Source organism: Aquarana catesbeiana, linkage group LG10 (genome assembly GCF_042186555.1).
Source record: "Aquarana catesbeiana isolate 2022-GZ linkage group LG10, ASM4218655v1, whole genome shotgun sequence".
In the NCBI taxonomy this organism is placed as follows: Eukaryota; Metazoa; Chordata; class Amphibia; order Anura; family Ranidae; genus Aquarana; species Aquarana catesbeiana.
Window position 1 is genome coordinate 207610682 of NC_133333.1, and position 24061 is coordinate 207634742.

The following is a 24061-nucleotide window of genomic DNA, read 5'->3' on the forward strand; positions in this document are numbered from 1 at the left end:
TTAGAGAGTGACTCTCTGTATATTTAATCAGTGAGTTGTATCTATAATGGAAGGTTAGAGATGATAAATTGCTAGCAAGCACACATATATATTGTGTGCTTATAGTGTATATGCATATATCATGCTTAAATAAATCTAACAGTATGCACATAAACATCCGATATCTTTGCCAAACCTAATATTCAAACATTTAAAGGATGGCCTACAGAGGCACATCCAGACAAAAGGGCAGACACACACCACTTAGACTGAGTATAGATAGATCCTCAATAAACCTAAACCTGCAACAATATAGATAAAACTTACCCCATAAATGACCTATCATGTAGGTATCCTTGCACTTAGCTGGACTGGTGATGACGCAGGAGGCAGCAGGAGTGTGCACTAGCAACTGCTGACCTATAAATGGTTGGAGTGAGGGAGGGGGAGGACACAATTAGAAAACACCCCTAACAGAGGGGTGGAGCATTTTTTACAGGTGTGGACCATTGCCAGCAACAGATGGGTATCCACCCATGGCCCCCCTCCGAGCGAGCAGTGAGCGGCCTCGCAGCACAGTCGCAGGCAGGCAGCCCTGACGCACCCGGCGAGGCAAGCCAAGTACACAAGGCACTTGAGCCCCGCCCACCGAGGGCGGCACGCCACACCCTACGCAGGGCGACGGAGACCTGCGTCATCCGCCCACCAGCACATGTTGGTGCCAATTTATCTATTTTGATAAATGGGGAGTACTCGTAATGGTCAGGGGTGGGTAGTGGGGTCCCCCAGGGTTCTGTGCTGGGACCAATCCTATTTAATTTGTTCATGAACGACATGGAGGATGGGGTAAACAGTTCAATATCTGTATTTGCGGACAATACTAAGCTAAGCAGGGCAATAACTTCTCCGCAGGATGTGGAAACCTTGCAAGAAGATCTGAACAAATTAATGGTGCAGGCATCTACATGGAAAATGAGGTTCGATGTAGAAAAATGTAAAATAATGCATTTGGTGGCAAAAATATGAATGCAATCTATACACTGGGGGGAGAACCTCTGGGGGAATCTAGGATGGAAAAGGACCTGGGGGTCCTAGTAGATGATAGGCTCAGCAGTGGCATGCAATGCCAAGCTGCTGCTAACAAAGCAAACAGAATATTGGCATGCATTAAAAATGGGATCAACTCCAGAGATGAAACGATAATTCTCCCGCTCTACAAGACTCTGGTCCGGCCGCACCTGGAGTATGCTGTCTAGTTCTGGGCACCAGTCCTCAGGATGGATGTAAGGAAATGGAGCGAGTACAGAGAAGGGCAACAAAGCTAATAAAGGGACTGGAGGATATTAGTTATGAGGAAAGGTTGCGAGCACTGAACTTATTCTCTCTGGAGAAGAGACGCTTGAGAGGGGATATGATTTCAATTTACAAATACTGTACTGGTGACCCCACAATAGGGATAAAACATTTTAGCGAAAGGGAGTTTAACAAGACTCGTGGCCACTCATTAAAATTAGAAGAAAAGAGATTTAACCTTAAACTACGTAAAGAATTCTTTACTGTAAGAGCGGCAAGGATGTGGAATTCACTCTTCCTACAAGCTTCAACAGGAACTGATAGAATTCACAAGACTGCTACATACTGCTGATGAGAAAAGGTATTCAGCTGTTTATATTTACTAAAATAATTGTGTTTCCATGTTCTGTGTACTGTGGGAGACCAAATATAGTGAATGCAGGGTCCTAGTAACACTTTAAAGTGTAACATTCACTTTTGTTGAGAAACAAAAACATTTCCCTCTGGGTGATCTATGTACATTGCAAGGATTTGTTGCAGATCCCTACCTTTTGTTATTCTGAAGAAATCACTGTTTGTTCCTCTGTGCTGAGTGGGTTTAATAGGAGTGATTTCATAATTATCAATCAGCTGTGCACCTGCAGAGGACTAATGAGGACAGCTGCTGGGCCTGCATCCCTTTAGGCTGGGTTCACACTGATGCGACACGACAGCCGTCCTACTTTGGATCCAACTGTGCCCTGCGACTAGAAGCCGACATGTGTCCGACTTTCAATGAACGGGGATCCAACTTGGATCCCCGCCAATACCAGGCACTGTGTTGGGTATGAATCTTGAGGGGGAACTCCACGCCAAATTTTAAATAAAAAAACGGCATGGGTTCCCCCTCCAAGAGCATACCAGGCCCTTGGGTCTGGTATGGATATTAAGGGGAACCCCCCTACGTCGAAAAAAACGGCGTGGGGGTCCCCCCAAATCCATACCAAACCTTTATCCGAGCACGCAGCCCGGCCGGTCAGGAATGGGGGTGGAGACAAGCAAGCATCCCCCCCCTCCTGAACCGAACCAGGCCGCATGCACTCAACATGGGGGGTGGGTGCTTTGGGGCAGGGGGCGCCCTGCGGGCCACCCCAAAGCACCTTGTCCCCATGTTGATGAGGACAAGGGCCTCCTCCCGACAACCCTGGCCGTTGGTTGTCGGGGTCTGCGGGTGGGGGGCTTATCGGAATCCAGGAGCCCCCTTTAATAAGGGGGCCCCCAGATCCTGGCCTCCCACCCTATGTGAATGAGTATGGGGTACATCGTACCCCTACCCATTCACCTAGGAAAAAAAGTGTCAATAAAAAAAACACGACAGGTTTTTAAAGTAATTTATTAGGCAGCTCCAGGGGGTCTTCTTCTGACTTCGGGGGTCTTCTTCTGACTTTGGGGGTCTCTTCCTTCTTCTCCGCGGTCTCTTCCTTCTTCTCTGCGCTCTCCAGCTTCTTCTCCCGCTCTCCGTTATCTTCCCAAGACTCCCGGAGCTGCCTAATAAATTACTTTAAAAACCTGTCTAGTGTTTTTTTATTGACACTTTTTTCCTAGGTGACTGGGTAGGGGTACGATGTACCCCATACTCATTCACATAGGGTGGGGGGCCGGGATCTGGGGGCCCCCTTATTAAAGGGGGCTCCCGGATTCCGATAAGCCCTCCTCCCGCAGACCCCGACAACCAACGGCCAGGGTTGTCGGGAAGAGGCCCTTGTCCTCATCAACATGGGGACAAGGTGCTTTGGGGTGGGGAGGCTCGCTCGTCCCCACCCCCTTTCCTGACCATCCGGGTTGCGTGCTCGGATAAGGGTCTGGTATGGATCTGGGGGGACCCCCACGCCGTTTTTTCGGCGTAGGGGGTTCCCCTTAAAATCCATACCAGACCCAAGGGCCTGGTATGCTCTTGGAGGGGGAGCCCATGCCGGCTTTTTGTTTAAAATTTGGCGCGGAGTTCCCCCTCAAGATCATCTGAGCACAACTCACATGCCAAAGTCGGATCATGCAAGACGGCGATTCAACTTTGATCCGACTTCAATGATAGTCAATGGGCTGAAGTAGGATCAAAGTAGGACCAAAGTAGTACAGGGAGCATTTCTAAAGTCGGAACGACTTGTGTCGGACTAGTTAGGACGGCTCCCATAGGGAAACATTGAATTTCATGCGACATGAGCTCCCAATGTCGGAGCGTTTGTCGGACCAGTGTGAACCCAGCCTTAGACATGTTCCTATTGGGAGAATCTCACCAAAAATGACATTTTTGTTGCAGGGGATGCCTGAAACCTGACATGTGTCTTAGGCAGACTTCTGGGGAAATTGGTGAGCCAATCACACAAGCAGGAAATTATGTTTCTGGGGGATGTTCTGTACACATTCTGTGTACAGAACAACTCCAGGTAGCCATATTGCATTGCATTTTCAGAAAATGACAAGGGATGCAGATTGAAAAGGAAAGGTAATTTTTAATAACATTCAATTACAATGTGACTTGTGTCGCAATTGTATGCAATATATTATTTGTTCTTTAGTTTCTATTTTTTCCCCCCACAAAAGTGGAGTGTTCTGGAAGCAACCTGTAGGTGGTGCATTACATGGTAATGAGGGGGGTGGGGGTGGGGGAGAGTGACGTTCTGGTCAATAGTGGAAATAAAGTTGAGAAAGAGCCAGAACGTGGCAGAAAAAAATGCTTGTATTCTCATCATTCTATAGGTATGCAGAACTGTTTTAATTACATTAATTTAAATAAAAATGTATATGTAAAAGACTTATAATGGCTCTGCAATGCTGGATGTTATGTTTAACACAAGTATTGAGTATTATGAGTTTATTAGCAATCGATTAGTTCAAGATGTAAAAGTACTAAACTTTAAAATTAGTCAAAAGTGTTTGTATAATTGATATTATAGGCATAAAATAAGAGATGCACAACTGGATAAATCTATCTATCTATACACAGTATATATTATGTGTATCTAAAGGATTCAGAGGTTAGGCCTTAGTTTGTAATATGCTGTTTGGTGTATTTGGCCGTGCAGTATACAGACATGTAAAAGGTCAGCAGCCATATACCATTCAAGAGGCAAAAGAAAAAGGAAATATTTCACATTTAAAGTTATTGGTTTTAAATCTGTTTTGTCATGTCTCAGTGTGTATATCATTGTGTAAATGAAACACAAGACACATGCTTTTAGGCATAGTATTGTAAATATTGTTGATGTTATAAATGTTATTGAATTGTTATATTTACATGTAGTAGTGGAAATAAAGTAAAGAAAAAGCCAGAACATGGCAGAATAAAAATGCTCTAATTTTCTCACCATTCTACAGTTATTGTCTCTCGTTCGTTCACGTTTGAGACCGGTAACATAGGCAACCTGCCTACAGGTAGGAAGGAAGTTCTGGGCCTCAATGTCGCCATGTGAATTTGCAAGGCCAGAAAGGGTTCTTTACAGAGTTAGGTTGCTAGCTCAGAAACTGACCTAGAGGTGATGGCAAAAAGAAATGCATCCTTGTGAATGAGAGTAAACAGGGGAATATCCATAATAGATTCAGAAGGTGGTTTTTGAAGTGCAGGGGGAACCAAATTCATATACTGCATCACATTCACAGGGGAGTGAACAGGGAAAATCACATAGAAGACACTCTACACAAAGGTCATAGTCAAAGAATGGGAAGTCAGCGGTTTTTGTCATAAGGTTGCAAGAGCAGAGACCTAACCCTGGATGGTTCTGAGGGACAAATGCTCATCCATACCCATCTATAACAAGGCAGGGATTCGTTCCATTGAGAATTTCCTGGAGTCTGAGCCTCTTACCCCGCACCAAGCAAAGTATGCCTTCCATGTGATAAGTCTTGCAGGAAGTAGACTTCCTAGCCTTTAGCATTTCATGAATCACAGATTCAGAGATGCCTCTGTCTGGAGTTCAACAACCATTTCATTAAGGTCAGCGATCATGAAGCAGGATGATAAATTAGCCCTAGAGACCAATTGGACCTAGAGATGTGGAGGATCTGGAAGAGCCCATGGAGCATCCAAACAGAGTCTTATGAAGCAATCGAGGAAGGTGTTACAGAACAGGAAGTATAACAACATGTCTGGTGCATAAAAATAATTAACACATTTCCATGCCTTTTAATCCTTTGGCAAGGAAAAAGCTGATATTAACTTTATGCAAAGCCATTCTTCAAATATATTTATTACAAACAAATACTGGTTTGAATATATAATTATCAATTTCCTTATTAGGTTCTGCTATGTTTGTAAGATTAATGAGTTTCCATACACTCTATCCTTATGTTCAGAAGTAACATTGCGCATTAATATATTAAAGCAACTCTACGATATCCTTATTCTCCAAATGTAACCCATACATATCCACTACCTAATGGCCCTGTAATCTATTTTTCATTAAATGTTTTTTTACTGTGTTTTTCTTCTTCCTTGTAATGTCTTCTGAGCTCCCAAACCTCTCCTTTTCCTTCTCACTTTAGTCTGATTGAAACGAGCAGTGTATGTTAGTCGCAGTGATGTGCACCACTCTGAGCACACTACAAATCCCATAGTACCTATTCCATCTTGGGATAAGGCAAGAGAAGATGACTATGTTCCAACATACAGTGGGACCATGGGGATTGAACATAGCCATCCTCTAACAGGAAGTTGGAGATTAGATTATATTTGTTTTAAACCAGAGTTTAGTATCACTTAATTTCATTTGTCCGCAGTTTTGCCAAAATGACCCTGTCCATCCCTAGTCTCTGCTTACAGACTTTCCTCCCAGAAGTTTTCGGATGTCTGAGCATAATCTTCAGCTCAGGGGTGTGTGTGTGTGGGGGGGGGGGGGGGGCATCAAAAATTGACAAAGTAAAGTTGGCAGTACATTTGCACAGTACATTTTGCTAGCTATGAATTAATCGGAGCAGTTGTCATTTTTGTTTTGTTGGATTTGGTGCAGACACTGAGGGTCTTCAGCTGCCTTGAGCAAGTCTGGTGTGTTGGAGGAATGGGGCAGCCTTCCAAGGCATACATGCTCTTGATGTATTCATTGCTTTATATATGTCCCAGGTTCAGAGCTCAGATAGTTTAGAACAGGTGTCCCCAAAATTTCCATACAAATGGCCAGTTTAATGTGTTTTAGACTTTGGGGGGGCAGACTGTGGCCAGTGGGAGTAGAAAATACTCCTAAGCCAGTGTAGTAAACAATATCTTGGGAGTAAACAATGTAATAGGTTTAATGGTAAGTGGGAGCAAAAAATTACCTAGCACCTGGAAAGGTGGGTAGAGGTATAATGCCCTATCATTGATGTCAATGGGAGGAATAATGTCCTATCCTCCCACTTATAATGTCCTATAAGTGGGAGGAATAGTTCCCCACCATTGGTGTCAGTGCCACATCATTTGTGTCAATGGGAGGAAAAGTACCCCATCATTTTTTATCAGAAGGGGAATAGTGCCCCATAACTGAAGTCAGTGAGTGGAGTAAAGCCCCATCATTAGTGTCAGTAGAAGGAATAGTGCCGGGGGCGTGTCTGGACGTCGAGGTGGGTGGACGTGCTGCAGAGGAGCTCCGCCGAGTCCTCTGCAATCCGGAGCCATCCGCAGCCTAATATCTGCCCCCATCTGTGCCCCACAACTGTCAGGGGCTGGCTGCAGTACTTTTGGGGCAAATTGACCCGTACAGCCAACGGATTGGCCTGGTCCCAGGCCGCCGCCGGCCCTGCACTGAATGCCGGCCGCCATCTTGCAGCCTACAGGACAGCCGGAATCCCCGGCCTCGCGTACCGCGATCGGCGTTGCGGGGGGTGCCCGATCGGCCTATAATTAAGTCAGCTGCCTCTGGAGCTAACAGCTGTGGGCCCCGGACACCTGCGGCCTACTAAACGCCGGCCGCCATCTGGTCCCAGGCCGCCGCAGGCCCTACACGGAGCGCCGGCTGCCATCTTGCGGCCTACAGGACAGCCGGAATCCCCGGACTCGAGTACCACGATCGGCGGTGCAGGGGGCGATCGATCGGCCTACACTCACTCGGCCTACACCCAGGACTGCTGCTTCTAGAGCTGATGGCTGTGGGCCCCAGATACCCGCGGCTTACAGCGGATCCGAGGCCTGGGAGGCCTACAAGACTACTGGACCTTGGGACCGCAATCGGAGGCACAGGAGCCATCCAGCAATCCATCCTATACGGTGGACACCCCTCCACTGCCCCAGAGACTAAGGTACAGGCTCTTTTATTATTTGGGGACATCCAGCACTGGCCGCCATCTTGCGACTTAACAGTGAAGTCGGGCCCACACTGTAAAGGGACAAGCCATATCCGGACTGTGCTCTCCTCCCTGTGCTTCTGCACACACAATATTTAAAAGAGTCACCCGCACTGACAGGGGGACATTGCTGCTTTCTCGGGCCTGACCCTCCCCCCCCCAGACCCCCCTTTTTATATGGAGGAGGGGGCTTCGATAGAGAGCAATTGACCATGGATGGCTGAAGCCGCATACCCCTGAGACCCGTGCCATCCCGACGGCCACAGGCTGATCCCGCAATACAGCGCACCTGCATTTTACATGGCGGCAGCTAGCTCACACTCCTCGGAACCTACCGACCCTCAACAAGGCACCATACAGAGGTATCTACTTAGAACAGTGCCGACTGATCCCCGAACTCCTAAAGACAAGATGGCGCCTGGCCGCAACCCAGGGAAGACCAAGCCACCCACCGCCACTCCAGTAACAGTTAACATGCCTGGGGACGCAAATGAGAAACTCCAAGAATCCAGAGGAGAGACATCAGCCTCCTCTACAAGGTCAGTCACATTACAAGACACGGACGCCGGGGAACTACGGACAACCCCTCACCCCCTGACGGGAGTGCCCATTAGAACGGAAGCTACAGCCCTATTGTCTGCCTTCAGAACTGATTTTGAATCCTGGGCAAGCAAGATAGAAGATTCCCTACAAGTAGAGCTGAACATGCTGAGACAAAAAGTTACAGCTAATGAGGAAGCGGTATCAGTCTTACATACTGCTCAAGATGACCATGAGGCACGTATAACAGCCCTTGAATCTATATCGGCGACACATCTCCGTCGCCTACGCCAACAGCAGCTTCGCATTGAAGACAGCGAAAACCACAGTCGCAGGAACAATATTAGACTGCAAGGTCTACCTGAAGCAACATCGGGAGCGGAGCTGAAACCCACTGTCATATCCATCCTTAATAAAGTGCTGGGCAGAGAGGCAACATCACCAATTGAATTGGATCGTGTTCACAGGGTGGGCGGACCGGGGGGAGCCCGGGAGGGTCGCCCCCCGCGATGTCCTCTGTCGGGTCCACTATTATACCTTGAAGGAGGAGATCATGGCAAAAGCATGGAACGTGGGCCCAGTGGACTTCTTTGGAGCCTCTATCCATCTATACCCAGACTTGTCTCGCAATACGCTATACATGCGTCGAGTGGTGCGCCCTCTACTAGATCTTATACGACAAGCCGGTGCCTCTTACACATGGGGCCACCCCTTCAGCATCAAAGTGACACGGGGAGATAGCAGGTTCACGCTCTCTGATCCAGATCAACTGCCTGACTTTTTCATATTTCTTGAGCAAGAGCCGGTAGATGTTTTGAACTGGCTAGACCCTCCAGTCGACGGATTGAGACAGTTGGGACTTGGTTCACTCCCACAGCGTTGCAGACGACCTAGGTCTAGGTCAGTCTCTTCTGGCCCAGAGATGAGACGACCTACCTCTCCAGAAGATTAACCCAGAAGTTGCCCGAGATCCCTAGATCACTTGGTAAATGATGAAGTGACAGCGGGGGTTGGACCTTCTGGCACTTTTCCTGCTCTTTGCCAATTCATTATATGGCTGGGGTTAAGGAGAGAAGCCTATGGTCACCTTGAGACTCCCACTAAGAAGGGAGTCAAGTACTGGTACAATACAACAACAGTTTTATATAAAGTGTTTTGCTTCCTGTTAGATTGTTCCCTCTCATCTCCTCCCTCTGTGGCGTGCGTTGGGGGATGTGGGGCGGGAGTGGGGGAACCACACCGGAGGGAGGTTAGGCCACCGGCCTTAATTAACCCCCATTTTGGGAGACTGTAAGTTTAGAAGGCGCCACGCATGATGCGACTGGATGCCTCCCCAGGTGGGCCCCCAGTTTCCCCTTGCGCCACTATGCGCATACTACAGCTGTGACTAACTGATTTATCTACAAGAGGGAACCAATGTAATTGTATTTTATTTTCTATATGATTCCAGGGTAACTACTTAAACCCACTGTTGATATTTAGTTAATTGTTCTCACCTGTTCTCGTTAAGCTGCCTTATGTTTCACATATGTTTCACATACGTTTTACATGATTAGTGTGCCACATATACTATATACATGCCTGATTCGCTGTCGGGATCACGGCTCAGGTTCACCCATTTCGACCTTCCCCCCACAGTAGGACAGGCACTGTTTGTGCCTAAAGCATGATATATCACGCAGTGTTTTGCGCTAGCAGACACATTAGTTTTCTGGACATATTTTTAGGTGTCCTTTTACTTACACCTTACCTTTTCTATTATCCTCATACTCTTTTTTCTCCTTTATTTCTTCTCCTTTTCTTTTCTCTTCCTTTTCTCCCACTTCTATATTTCACCTCTTCTTCCCACTCTATCCCGAATCGATCTCTGTATTTTGTTTTTTTTTTTTTATATATCCTATTGTTTTTTCCCCTGCACGACCTTTAGCACCCCGACATGGCTCATACGGTAACCTCACGCCCCCAATTGAAATTCTGTTCATACAACATCAATGGGCTGAACATTGCTTCGAAACGTGGGCAAATACTATATCAGATGCACAAAAGACGAGTTAACGTGCTTTTGTTGCAAGAGACCCACTTCCATTCTGAATCCACCCCTTCCTGCTCCAGTAGATATTTTAATAGATGGATCCACAGTACCAATCCAACACAAAAATCTAAGGGAGTATCTATTGCGTTTCATAAAACACTACCTATTGAACTGCTTGATCATATGGCAGACCCCCAGGGCAGGTACGTCTTTGTGAAAATCTCTCTATGGGGGACTAAATTTACAATAGCTAACTTATACTTACCTAACACACACCAAATCCCATCGGCCTTACAGTATTTTAAGATCTTATCGGGTTTCGCGGAGGGTAAGCTCATACTCGGAGGGGACTTCAATACACCTATGGATCCACTTTTGGATTCATCGACATCCCGTTCCTCTATATCCTTCCCTAAAATACGGGCCCTAAAACGTGCCATTTACAATATGCATCTTGTGGATATATGGCGGATATTGTACCCAGAATCACGAAACTACACACACTTTTCCAACGTGCACCGATCGTACAGTCGTTTAGACTACTTTTTGGTCGACCACAGCTGTCTAGATTGGTCCCCAAATTGCGAAATAGACCCTATGGTTTGGTCCGACCATTCTCCTGTGTTCCTGTCACTTACAGTCCCCTCTACGCCAATAAAAGAATGGACATGGAGGTTGAATGACTCGCTTCTGACTGAGCCAGGGTTCGATACTCAGATAGCGGAGACTATTTCAAATTTTTTTACAGACCACGCCTCTGATGACACCTCACCACCCATTAAATGGGAGCCATTAAAGGCGGTCTTACGGGGCAGTTTCATCCAAATGGGTGCCCGCATGAAGAAAGAACGCTCGGCTGCGATAGCCACGGCTGTACACAAACTCAGGACACTAGAGACTACCCATAAACGCTCCCCGACTGTGGAGGTGCTTGCGGAGGTCTCTTCCGCTCGCTCTCAGCTTAGGGAATTATATGAGGCTTCAGCCCGTACATTTGCGAACAAACTAGCCTTTCACCAGTACAAATTCCGAGATAAATGTGGTAGATCACTAGCTCGCACCCTACATACCAAACAACCTAACACCTTTATACCCCATATACGGGACAGTTCTGGGAAAGTTGTCTCGTCACCCTCTGAGATGGGACAGGTTTTCCGGGACTTCTATCAATCCCTCTATAACATACCTGTAACAAGCCCCACTGATCTTTATTCTAGAGCGGAAACGCAAGCCTCATATATCGCACAAAACGCATTACCTACTCTAGATGACAAAACGATAGAGGACTTGGAAGCTCCGATATCGGAAGATGAGGTTGCCCGTGCCATTGCATCTACCCCATCTGGTAAAAGTCCGGGCCCTGATGGCTTTACCCCGAAATTTTATAAACAATTTGCTCCCCTTCTCACCCCCTTCTTAACAAAAGTATTTAATTCAATCTCTGAGCGATCGGTATTCCCACCGCAAACTCTAGAGGCACATATCACTCTCATCCCAAAATCAGACAAAGACCTGACTATATGTGCTAACTACCGACCCATTTCGCTGATAGGGGTTGATCTGAAAGTGTACGCGAAGGTGCTAGCTAATAGACTACAACCGTTGTTACCCCGAATCATACACTTAGATCAAGTGGGCTTTGTGAGTGGACGAGAGGCACGAGATAACACCCTGAAAACACTTCTCATTGCAGATTATGCTCGAACCCACAATGTCCCATTGTGCCTTCTCACGGTGGATGCGGAAAAGGCCTTCGACCGTGTCGACTGGCAATTTTTGCATCTATCACTACAACAACTGGGTCTGGGCCAAAATATGCTCTCAAGAATAATGTCCCTTTACACTTCTCCCTCTGCCAGGATTAGACTAAATGGATCTCTAGCTCCAAAATTCACTATCCACAATGGAACGCGACAGGGGTGCCCCTTGTCCCCCATTCTCTATGTTCTTGTTATGGAACACCTAGCCATTGCCCTTAGAAACAACCCGGCTGTCCACGGTGTTAGTATAGGCCCCATACATACTAAACTTGCCCTATTTGCAGATGACTTACTCATCTTTGTGACCCAACCGCAAGTCTCATTACCCTCCATTATGCCGGAGTTTCAGAGATATGGAGATGTTAGTAACTTTAAAGTTAATCACAGTAAGAAATACTCAACATTTCACTCCCAGAAACAGCTCTTAAACAACTTGCATCTTCCTTCCCTTTTAAGACAAATTCCACGTCTATTCATTACTTAGGAATTCATATCCCAACAGACGCTTCCCAATTATTCATCAGCAACTTTACCCCCCTACTTCTTAGAACGCAAGCGGATCTGACCACATACGCATCTAAACAGCTCCCTTGGTTGGGTAGGGTGAATGTTTTAAAGATGGATGTCCTCCCTCGATTCCTCTTTTCCAAACCTTACCTATTCACATTCCCGCCCCGTTTTTCAAAAAGCTTCGCCAGATTTTTTCTAAATTTATATGGCAAGGAAACCGCCCCAGGATAAAATATGACACAATGATTCTTCCGAAGGCCCGGGGGGGGGGGGGGGGGGGGCGGGGGTCCCAGATGCTTCTTTCTACCACAGGGCAGCGGTTCTCACACGTATTGTGGATTGGTTTCACCATTCCTCCTCCAAGATCTGGGTTCAGTTGGAGGAACATCTCAATGAGGCTGATCTTTGCGCCCTGCCGCGGACACCTACGGCTCGGCGTAAAGGTGGTACCCTCTCTACTGCCCTTACCCGTCAGACCCTGCAGATATGGGACCGACTGCTATTAACGAGCAAATTATCTAAACCCCGGGGCCCGATGACTCCTCTCTTTGGGACTCCGGCCTTCCCCCCGGCGGAGGTTGAGGAGAGATTTGGACCCTGGAATAGGGATAGTCATAGACGTTTAGCACAGGTACTACACGCTGACCCATCTTTGAGACCGGACATACCTCCCCAGACGAGCGCGGGTCCCCCAACCATGTGGTTACAAAGGAGTCAATTAATATCGTACATACGTACTTTCTCCCCCATCTCAGAAATCCTAGACGACCCGACAGACTTTGATGAGCTGCTCTTACAGCCAGATCCCCCAACACATGTAGTATCACTGTTATACTCCCTTCTATTAAATGTATCTACCCCTGACCTTCCAACATACACGCGAAAATGGGAAACAGATCTACAGCATTCCATCTCCCCTGCTGAGTGGCAAAAAAGTTTTATTTCAACACATAAGATCTCTTTGGCAACTAAGAATCAAGAAAAGGGGTTTAAACTATTAACAAGATGGTACAGATGCCCGGTGACTATCCAACAATTTAACCCCTCTATCTCAGGTACTTGTTGGAGATGCCTGTCCTCTAGTGGGACAATGCTCCACATATGGTGGGCATGCCCTCCAATTCGGAAATTTTGGCAAAAGGTCTTTGATCTTTACAGCAGGCTGATGGCGACCTCAATTAAGCCCACACCAGAGATAGCCCTACTATCTATGATTCCGGGCCCACTCAAGCTGATTAAAAAGGACATACTGCGCCACTTCTTGGCCGCGGTCAGGACAGTGATCCCCAGACATTGGAGAACAATAGATGTGCCTTCCTTGGGAGATTGGGCTGTCGAGGTGGATCGGATAAGAGATCTGGAACGTTTGCTGGCGCAGGAGGCAGGGAAGGAGGAACAGTTCTCCATTACTTGGACCTCATGGTCGACGTTTCGATACTCTGATGACTTCCTTATATGGATCAGAGATGCCCCGTCTTTCCCCGCTGATTAGCCATGTCGGGGTGCTCCCCAAGTCTGTTGTCATCCCCTATCTCTCCACATGCTCTTACTCATCCCTTTTTCTCTGTTATCTTTCCTTAAGTACTGATCCAGTCACTCAAATTGATATACAAAAGACTGTATTTCCAGAATTGCTCAACAACTTAAATATCTATAACAAATGATTGAATGATCTATACAGCGTTTCAGCCCGACAAGGAGGAATTTCCTGATAACACAAACACGCAAAAGTTTAAAGGTGGTTATAGGTTGATTCCCCCACACTTGTTAGTGTACCAATACATTACAAACCACTATATCTAGTGTGCTAATACAATATTTTTCTTGTTATGTATATAATGTATACAATATTATACCATACGGTACTTTATCTTTCTGTTATATCTTTATTTTGAAATAAACTAAGATTGAAAAGAAGGAATAGTGCCCCATTGCTGGTGTCAGTGGGAAGAGTAGTTCCCTATCACTGGTGTCAGTAGGAATAGTGTCCCATTGCTGGTGTCAGTGGGAGGAATAGTGCTCTATTGTTTATATAATTGGAAGGACTAATACCCCATTGTTTGTATAAGTTGAGGAATAGTGCCTTATTGTTGGTGCCAGTGGGAGGAATAGTGCCCCAAAGGCCAGCTAAAGAAAAGCAAGGGGCCACATCCAGTCCATGGAATGTATTTAGGGGGATAATGGTTTTGAATCCCTGTGCACAACCTGCAGCCCCTTCCTACCTAATGGGAGGCCCTCAACCAGAACCAGAGAAAATAATGTAACAGCAGTGGTTTCTAGCAATTTCTTGTAACTAGTCCGCAGTCTTTTATTGTATCCCAGTCTCCAACCATGTTTGTGTCACGTCAGCAGTTTCTGACCATTTCCTGAAAACTGTATACAGTATGTCCCAGTTTGAAAGCTTAGCTCATTTAGACTTTGTATCACCAAACTTTTTTTTGTACAGTATATTTTATTGGAAAACTGTTGCCAAACATCAGTTACAGTAGCAGACACACTGTGATATTTATAAAATAAAGTGGAGGTAGGGTGCTACTACCCAATAAGATGAGAATTTTCTTTTTCCAGAGCTACCTGGGTGCGGAAAGGCAGTCACACAGCTGCAACGGTAATCATGAAAAGAGGTGGTCCGCAACTCCTTGCTTGCTCTTTAAAATCTTCAGAATTGATTGGTTCTCCATGAAAGACACAATAACAGACAGCAGCTGTAACGCGTTTCAACCTTATGGGCCTTGTTCACTACTTGTGAAGGTTTGTGTCAACATATAGTTACTACAATTTCAAGTAACCAGTTAGGCTCCATAGAGTACAATAGGTAAGAGGACCTAGTGCCTTAGCTTTTGTTACCCTATGAGAAAAACAGTACATATTGGAGCACAGGCTTGTGTCTGTTTTAACACATTTCAAACCATAAATTGCAGGGGAAAAAGAAGGGGAAAGAAAGAAGAGAATTGGGGGAAAATGGGAGTAAAGGGAGGGGAGTGAATCCTGGGGGTGTGTGTAGAAGTATTCAGTGACCATAAAGGTAGAGAGAGAGCCATAATCAAGTGTATTAGGGTTCAAACAGAGATGAGTCAAAAGCAGGTGGAAAGAAATGAGTGATCCACTGCTACCATAACTTAGTATATGCAGGGACCCTATCTTGCAAAATGGCTTCAGTTTTAGCATGAATCATAGCTTGAGTAATCCTGTTTTTTGTTTCAGTAATGGAAATGCTCGGGGATTTCCAGGCCTTTGTTTAGCCGCAGTTGTAACTTGTAGAAGGAGCTTATATTGGTGTGTTCTGGGTGACTCCTATTAAGAAAAGCGACTGCAGGGTCAGGGTGAAGAGGTTTATCAAATAAAGTCAAGAGTAGTATAAAAATATCTGATCAGAATGTACTAGTTATAGGGCATATCCACCAAATATTTAGGTGAGTGCCCGCATCTTTGCAGCTCTGGAAGTATGCAGATGGGAAAACAAAAAGAAATTTGGAGATCCGAGTTAGCACTAGGTACCATCCCAAAGAGAGGTTTTCGGCACTGCCATATTCTGTGAACAGAATTTGGTCGCTGCCCATATATCAGACCACTCATCTCATTCTAAGTTGATACTGAGGTCTGTGGTCAATTTATCTGTGTAAGATGGGAGTCGAGTATAAGGCTTGGATATCATATGTAAGTATAGTCTAGAGATTAGGCCTGGAGAATGAAATTCGTCAATGCACTCAATAGACAAGAGTTGGTCCACAGAGGTTTGCTTTTGCATGCTAGAGGTGTAAAAAGGTTTAACCTTAAGATATCTGAAGATCTCAGATCTTGGAAGTTTATGGGTCTCATGTAGAGTTGATAAGGGTAGCTACCCATTAGGACCAGCTAATTGGTGTAAGTGAGTGAGGTTTTGCCAAGAGGCAAAAGAAACCAAATACAGTAATGCCGCGTACACACGAGCGGACTTTCCGGCAAACTTTTCCGGCGTACCGGAGTCCGTCGTACAATTCGATCGTGTGTGGGCTCCAGCGGACTTTTTTTTCTCAAAAGTTTGCCGGACTTAGATTTGAAACATGTTTCAAATCTATCCGACGGACTCGAGTCCGGTCGAAAAGTCTGCTCGGCTGTATGCTAGTTTGACGGACAGAAAGCCACGCTAGTGTCGGCCCGAGTCTCTCTCTCTCTCATGTGCCGATCAGCAGCGGCGCCGAGAGAGGTACAGGCGGCGGCGGTCACTGACACTGAAGGAAGGAGGTGGGTGGAGCCTCTTCCCTGCACTCGTTGCTAGACACCAGGCGGCCCTGGTGTTAGCAACGAATGACGTCAGGTCAGTGACAGGTCAACGTCAGTCACACTCTCAGCCGACCGGCCGGTGTGAGTGTGACTGTGTCACACAGCCTGGAGCGGCGCCTCCTATACATCTGATCGGTGTAGTCCCCATCACCGTTTCTATTCCTAGTGGTCATATATACACCAGAGGCGGGGATAGATCCCAGGAGATCTGCTAGGAGTTGTTACCATCACCTACCTAGTGATTATATATACATCAGAGAGGATGGATCCCAGGAGATCTGATAGGTATCGTCACCATTACCCAGTCCCAGTGATCATATATACAACAGAGGGGATAGATTACATACAGCAGAGAGCAGACAGCAGTAACTCAGTGAGTGTGACTGAGTCTGTGACACAGCCTGGAGCGACGCCTCCGAGGAGTCCTATACATACAGCTGCCTCTAACAAGTATATATAACAAGTGCACTGCAGCACACAGCACAGCACACGTCCAGCCAGGCTGCCAGCCCGTCCGCCCCTGACTGTGTTGGCCCCACCCACCGGCACCCTCCTCCTGGCTCCCTCCATGTTGTCCACACTAAAGTACAGGCCACCACTGCCCATGAGTTATTGTTGGCTCCACCCACCTCCTCCATCTTCTCCACCTGGCACCTTGGGCAGTCTGCAGTGCAGAGCAGAGCGCAGTGAAAATTGAAATACACAAAAGACAACTTATTGAGAGAAGATTACTGGATCCATCCGATCATCATCCATCTCCATTGATTCTCCACTCCATTGCTCCGAAATCCTGCATGGGAACCCCTACCAGTACCTCACCAGAGCATAAACGTGAGTAAGAATGTATGAATGTATGTCATGTTTCAAATCGCAAAATACATGTGTGCCACTGTGCCATGCATTATGTATGAAACAAAAAATGCCCTTTTAGTCTTGATCTTAAGCCCTTCAGCTCTGAAAAGTTTTACCCCTCCTTATGACCAGGCCATTGCATTACTTTGACTGGCTGACAATTGTGCGGTCGTGCGACGTTGTACCCAAATAAAATTGATGTCCTTTTTTTCCCACAAATAGAGCTTTCTTTTGCTGGTATTTGATCACCTCTGCGGTTTTTGCGATATAAGCGGAAAAGAGCAACAATTTTGAAAAAAAAAAAAAATATATATATTTTTTGCTTTTTGCTATAAAAAAATTTCTTCCATAGTTTAAGCCAATACGTATTCTTCTACGATACGTATTCTCCCCTCTGGCCAATCAGCGTGCGCGCCTTTGCTGGCTATTGCACAAAATGGCCTACAGGTATGTAGTTGCGTGCAATAGAGCCGACCTGCTGCAGTATATGTACTGCAGCTGGTCAGCAAGTGGTTAATCAAATTATAATGCAGGATATTGATTTAAATGCGGAGCTGCAGAAGAGCAAACAGTGCTTTAATCTGGCCACCTGAATTTATTTTTATATTTACATTTTTGAAACATTTGTTAACCTCCCTGGCGGTATGATTATTTCAGATTTTTGCATCTCAAAGCGGTACAATAATTTTGCATAGAAATTGGGCGTTTTATATTGTAGGCCTGTAATTCTTAGCTGAAAAACTGACTTGATCATTCATCCTGACAATTGTTTTTTATTGCTGTTGGGCACTGACAAGGCTGCATTTAATGGGCACTGGTGAGGCTGCATTGATGCATTGATTTCTTGTATCATTTCTGCAGTGTCTGACCATCTCTTTTATCATGTCTGCAGTCTATGGCCATCTCTTGTATCATGTCTGCAGTCTCTGATCAACTCCTGTATCATGTCAGCAGTTCTGATCAGCTCATGTATCATGTCTGCAGTCTCTGATCATCTCCTGTATCACGTCTGCAGTTCTGATCAGCTCATGTATCATGTCTGCAGTCTCTGATCATCTCTTGTATCGTGTCTGCAGTCTATGGTCATCTCTTGTATCATGTCTGCAGTCTATGGTCATCTCTTGTATCATGTCTACAGTCTATGGTCATCTCTTGTATCATGTCTGCAGTCTCTGATCAACTCCTGTATCATGTCTGCAGTCTCTGATCATCTCTTGTATAATGTCTGCAGTCTCTGATCATCTCTTGTATCATGTCTGCAGTCTATGGTCATCTCTTGTATCATGTCTGCAGTCTCTGATCATCTCTTGTATCATGTCTGCAGTCTATGGTCATCTCTTGTATCATTTCTGCAGTCTCTGATCATCTCCTGTATCACGTCTGCAGTTCTGATCAGCTCATGTATCATGTCTGCAGTCTCTGATCAACTCCTGTATCATGTCTGCAGTCTCTGATCTTCTCTTTATTCATGTCTGCAGTCTCTGATCATCTCTTGTATCATGTCTGCAGTCTATGGTCATCTCTTGTATCATGTCTGCAGTCTATGGTCATCTCTTGTATCATGTCTGCAGTCTCTGATCATCTCCTGTATCACGTCTGCAGTTCTGATCAGCTCATGTATCATGTCTGCAGTCTCTGATCAACTCCTGTATCATGTCTGCAGTCTCTGATCTTCTCTTTATTCATGTCTGCAGTCTCTGATCATCTCTTGTATCATGTCTGCAGTCTATGGTCATCTCTTATATCATGTCTGCAGTCTATGGTCATCTCTTTATTCATGTCTGCAGTCTCTGATCATCTCTTGTATCATGTCTGCAGTCTATGGTCATCTCTTGTATCATGTCTGCAGTCTATGGTCATCTCTTGTATCATGTCTGCAGTCTATGGTCATCTCTTGTATCATGTCTGCAGTCTCTGATCATCTCCTGTATCATGTCTGCAGTTCTGATCAGCTCATGTATCATGTCTGCAGTCTCTGATCAACTTCTGTATCATGTCTGCAGTCTCTGATCTTCTCTTTATTCATGTCTGCAGTCTCTGATCATCTCTTGTATCATGTCTGCAGTCTATGGTCATCTCTTGTATCATGTCTGCAGTCTATGGTCATCTCTTGTATCATGTCTGCAGTCTCTGATCATCTCTTGTATCATGTCTGCAGTCTATGGTCATCTCTTGTATCATGTCTGCAGTCTATGGTCATCTCTTGTATCATGTCTGCAGTCTATGGTCATCTCTTGTATCATGTCTGCAGTCTCTGACCATCTCCTGTATCATGTCTACAGTCTCTGACCATCTCCTGCATCATGTCTGCAATGTATTCTTGCAATATTTAAACAGGGGGTCGGTTCAGTTATGGTACATGTCAACAATGTGTGTGCAGTGCTGTTCTATAAAGCCAATTACTTTATTTAGTGTCCACTTTTGTACTTTAATTATAGAAACAGCAAAATGAGTCAGAAAAGAGTGAACTGCAGGACTATAGATTCTTTCTTCAGTACCAGTGCAAAAGAAGTCATCCGGAGAAAAGCCAATAGTAGAAAGCACTTCAACTTCAAGTATGGAAGTTGACACTACCCTCCCATCCTGTTCTGGTACATTTGTAGAGCCAATATCTGGTGAAACAGATCGTAATGTGCCGTCATTGTCTGTTGATGCCCCACCTCAAACCAGCAGTATACTAATTAATGACATTGGCACACATCTTGGGAAAAAATAGATAATTACACCAAATGCTTGCTATTGGAAAATCCATGGCAACCTCCTCCTGGATATGAATTGCCTTTCTCTGTTCAGAACATGACTTCCAAGAATGGAGAAACTCGGGAAATAAAGAGATACCTGTCAAAACAATATATTGACAGTTTTCCTTGGCTCGTGTATTCACCTGCCAAAAAGGGATTGTTTTGCAAGTACTGTGCATTGTTTGCGCAACATCGCAAAGGTGGTCATAACAAAGGCATGGCCCTTGGAAAATTAGTGATGGAGCCACTTACTAATTTTAAAAAGCTTAAGGGCAAGGATGGAGATTTGGAAGTCCATGCAAGGCTTGTTTATCATTAGGAGAGTGTATTTGAAGGAAATGCATTTTTAAAAACCTACCATGCACCGGAAAATGAAATTGTTAATCAAATAAACTTGCATCGTCTGCAGAAAGTGAAAGAGAACCGAGAGCGAATTCGTCCTATCGTTGAGTCAATTATATTTTTGGGTAAACAAAATATACCTCTGCGTGGCCACCGAGATGATGGTGCTTTAATGGATGACTCCACCCCGGAGATGAATGAAGGCAACTTTCGGGAATTGCTGAGGTACTGTGTTGCATCTGGAGACAAAATATTAGAGAAGCACCTCCTTACTGCATCTTCTCGCGCTACATACATTTCAAAATCCACACAAAATGATTTAATAGGGTGTTGTGGTGATGAAATCAGCAATGTCATTGTAGCTAGAATTAAAGAGGCTTGCTATTTTAGTATTAAATTCAATGAAACTACAGACATTTCCCATACCGAACAACTTACACTCAACTTTCGATATGTCTACAATGGATCAATTCGTGAGGATTTTATAAAATTTGTAGATGTCTACGAATTTGCAACCCAGAAGGAGTCGGGACTTGATAGTTCAGGTTCAGAACCAAGGCTTACAGGAAAAGTTTTAGGCCAGATGGTTATCCAAATAATTAAAGACCTCTCCCTGGACATCACTCATTGTGTTGGCATTGGAACAGACAGTTGCAGTGTTATGTCTTCAGAGGTGGCTGGTGCTGTGTCAGAGATTCTCCGTGTAGCACCCAACAGTTGCAGATGTCCTTGCTACAATCATTGTCTGAACAATTCAATTTCAAAGTCCTCACAAGTGTCAGCAGTTCGCAATGCAGTAGCAGTGGTCAAATCAACCATTTCATTCTTTAACCAATCAGCAAAGCGTCATTTTATTTTAAAGCAGGAGTTAGGCTCTCAGCTTACCAGTCTTTGTGAAACTAGATGGGTAGAGCGCCATGATTCTCTCATAAGATTTCGAGATGGACTTGTAAAAGTGGTGAGTGCAAATCTGCAATATCTCAGTGGAAATGCTCAAGCATTAGCTCAACAGCATCTACTCTCATCCATTCTCTGTGCAGTGCAGAATTCATATTTTCCTTGGTTTCACTCATCAGTGTTCTGAAAGTAACCCTTCCTCTGAGTCGCTTCCTTCAATCCCCAACAATTGATTTAACAAGTGCATCGGACTGTTTGACTGATACCATGGCAACCATAGAGAATATGCGATGTAACGCTGATAGCACTTTTTCCACTTTGCATATGGAGGCTACAGAATTGGCTTCAGAACTTGGAGTGGAACTAAAATTGCCACGTCTTGTAGGCAGGCAAGTGCACAGATTCAATTACATTGTAGAATCAACTGAAGAATACTACAGGAAATCGTTGTATATTCCCTTGCTGGACAACATTATTAATGATTTAAAAACTCGTTTTCCAGAGAATTCGATGCAGTGTTTCCAGATTCAAATCTTGATGCCAGCAGTACTTTTTGGGAAAAAAATGGAAACCATGGTTCCTGTGGCTGTGCAATCATTATCAAAGTGTTTCCACCCTCTTCTAGCTGATGGTAAACAGAAGATAATGGAGACATTGCTGCAGGGAGAACTAAGTCTATGGCTTACAAAGTGGAAACGAGAGTTATCACAACATAAGGAACTTCCAAAAACAGTTCTTGAAGTGTTGGACTTGTGTGACCAGGACCTCTTCCCAACCATCAGAAGTTTACTTCTGATCTTAGCAACTCTCCCTGTAAGTGTGGCCACAGCAGAGAGATCTTTCTCAACCCTCCGTTGTGTTAAAACATGGCTTCGGTCACAAATGGTGGAGGACCGGTTAAATGGCTTGTGTTTACTTTACATTCATAGAGATATTCCTGTGAATACTGACCGAGTTATCGAGCTGTTTGCCAAACAAGGAAAAAGAAGAATTGAGCTAATTCTCAGAATTTTTCATGTTATGTAACTTACAAATAAAATGTTTCTGTTGTTATGTGTTTGGAGACAGTGGAGAGTGATAATGTTTGGCTTCTGCCATTTGTTTTTTTACACATAATTTTATATTGTTTGTGAATATTTTGTCTGAGAATATTCTGTTGTAAGTATACAAACTGCTTATGATCTTTGTAATAATAACGTTGTGGTTAAACCTATCCTGTCTGTTTGTAATGTAATAATTTAATCTGGAATGATAAAAGTGTCACTGTTTTAAACAAGGTTAGGACTGTATGATACGTTAAATAGAGTTCTGTAAGCAACACATTATTTTCTGGCAGTGCCCCTCCCGAGACTAGACTCTGGATCCGCCCTTGATGCCACCATAATAAATTTAAACAGAATGGAACAATCCAAATGAATTTGAAGTGCAGACTTTCAGCTTTAATTTAGGAGTTGAACATGAATATTATATTTTGTTCAAAATCCTTTACTGGCAATGACTGCCTGAAGTCTGGAACCCATGGACCTTAGCAAAGACTGGGTTTCTTCCTTTCTGATGCTTTGCCAGGCTCTAACTGCAGCTGTCTTCAGTTGTTCTTTGTTTGTGATTCTTTCTGCCTTTAGTTTTTCCTTAAGCAAGTGAAATGCATGCTCAATTGGATTGAAATCAGATGATTGACTTGGCTATTGCAGAATATTCCACTTCTTTTCCTTCAAAAGCTCATGGGTTGCTTTTGCAGTGAATTTTGGATCATTGTCCATCTGTACTGTGAAGCACTGTCCAATCAACTTTGCTGCATTTGGCTGAATCTGGGCTGATAGTATATCACGAAACACTGCAGAATTAAGCTGGCTGCTTCTGTCTTCTGTCATCATCACTAAACACCAATGACCCAGTGCCACTGAAAGCCATGCATGCCCATGCCATCACACTGCCTCCACCATGTTTTACAGATGACGTTGTGTGCTTTGGATCATGAGCTGTTCCAAGCCTTCCCCACACTTTTTTTTTCTCCCCTTCCCTCTGGTACAGATTAATCCTAGTTTCATTCGTCTAAAGAATGCTTTTCCAGAACTGGTGTGGCTTTTTTAGATGTTTTTTGGCAAAGTCTAATCTTGCGTTTCTATTCTTCAGGCTTATGAATGGTTTGCACCTTGTGGTGAACCCTCTGTATTTGTAGACTTTGACAATGATACACACTCCTCCTGGAGAGTGCCTTTACTTGTCTGAATGTTGTAAATCGGTTTTTCTTTACCATAGAGAGGATCCTGTGATCATCCAACACTGTTGTCTTCCGTGGATGTCCAGGAATTTTTATGTTGCTAAGCTCACCAGTGCGTTCTTCTTCTAATGTTGCTGCTATCTCTCTAATGGTTTGTTTTAGTTTTTGAAGCCTTACAATGGCCTGTTTCACTTGCACTGACATCTCCTTTGAACGCATGATGTAGGCTCACAGCAATAGATTCCAAATGCAAATACCACACTTCAACCCCAGACCTTTTACCTGCTTAATTGATGAAGAAATAATGAAGAAGTAGCCCACACCTGGCCATGAAACAGCTTTC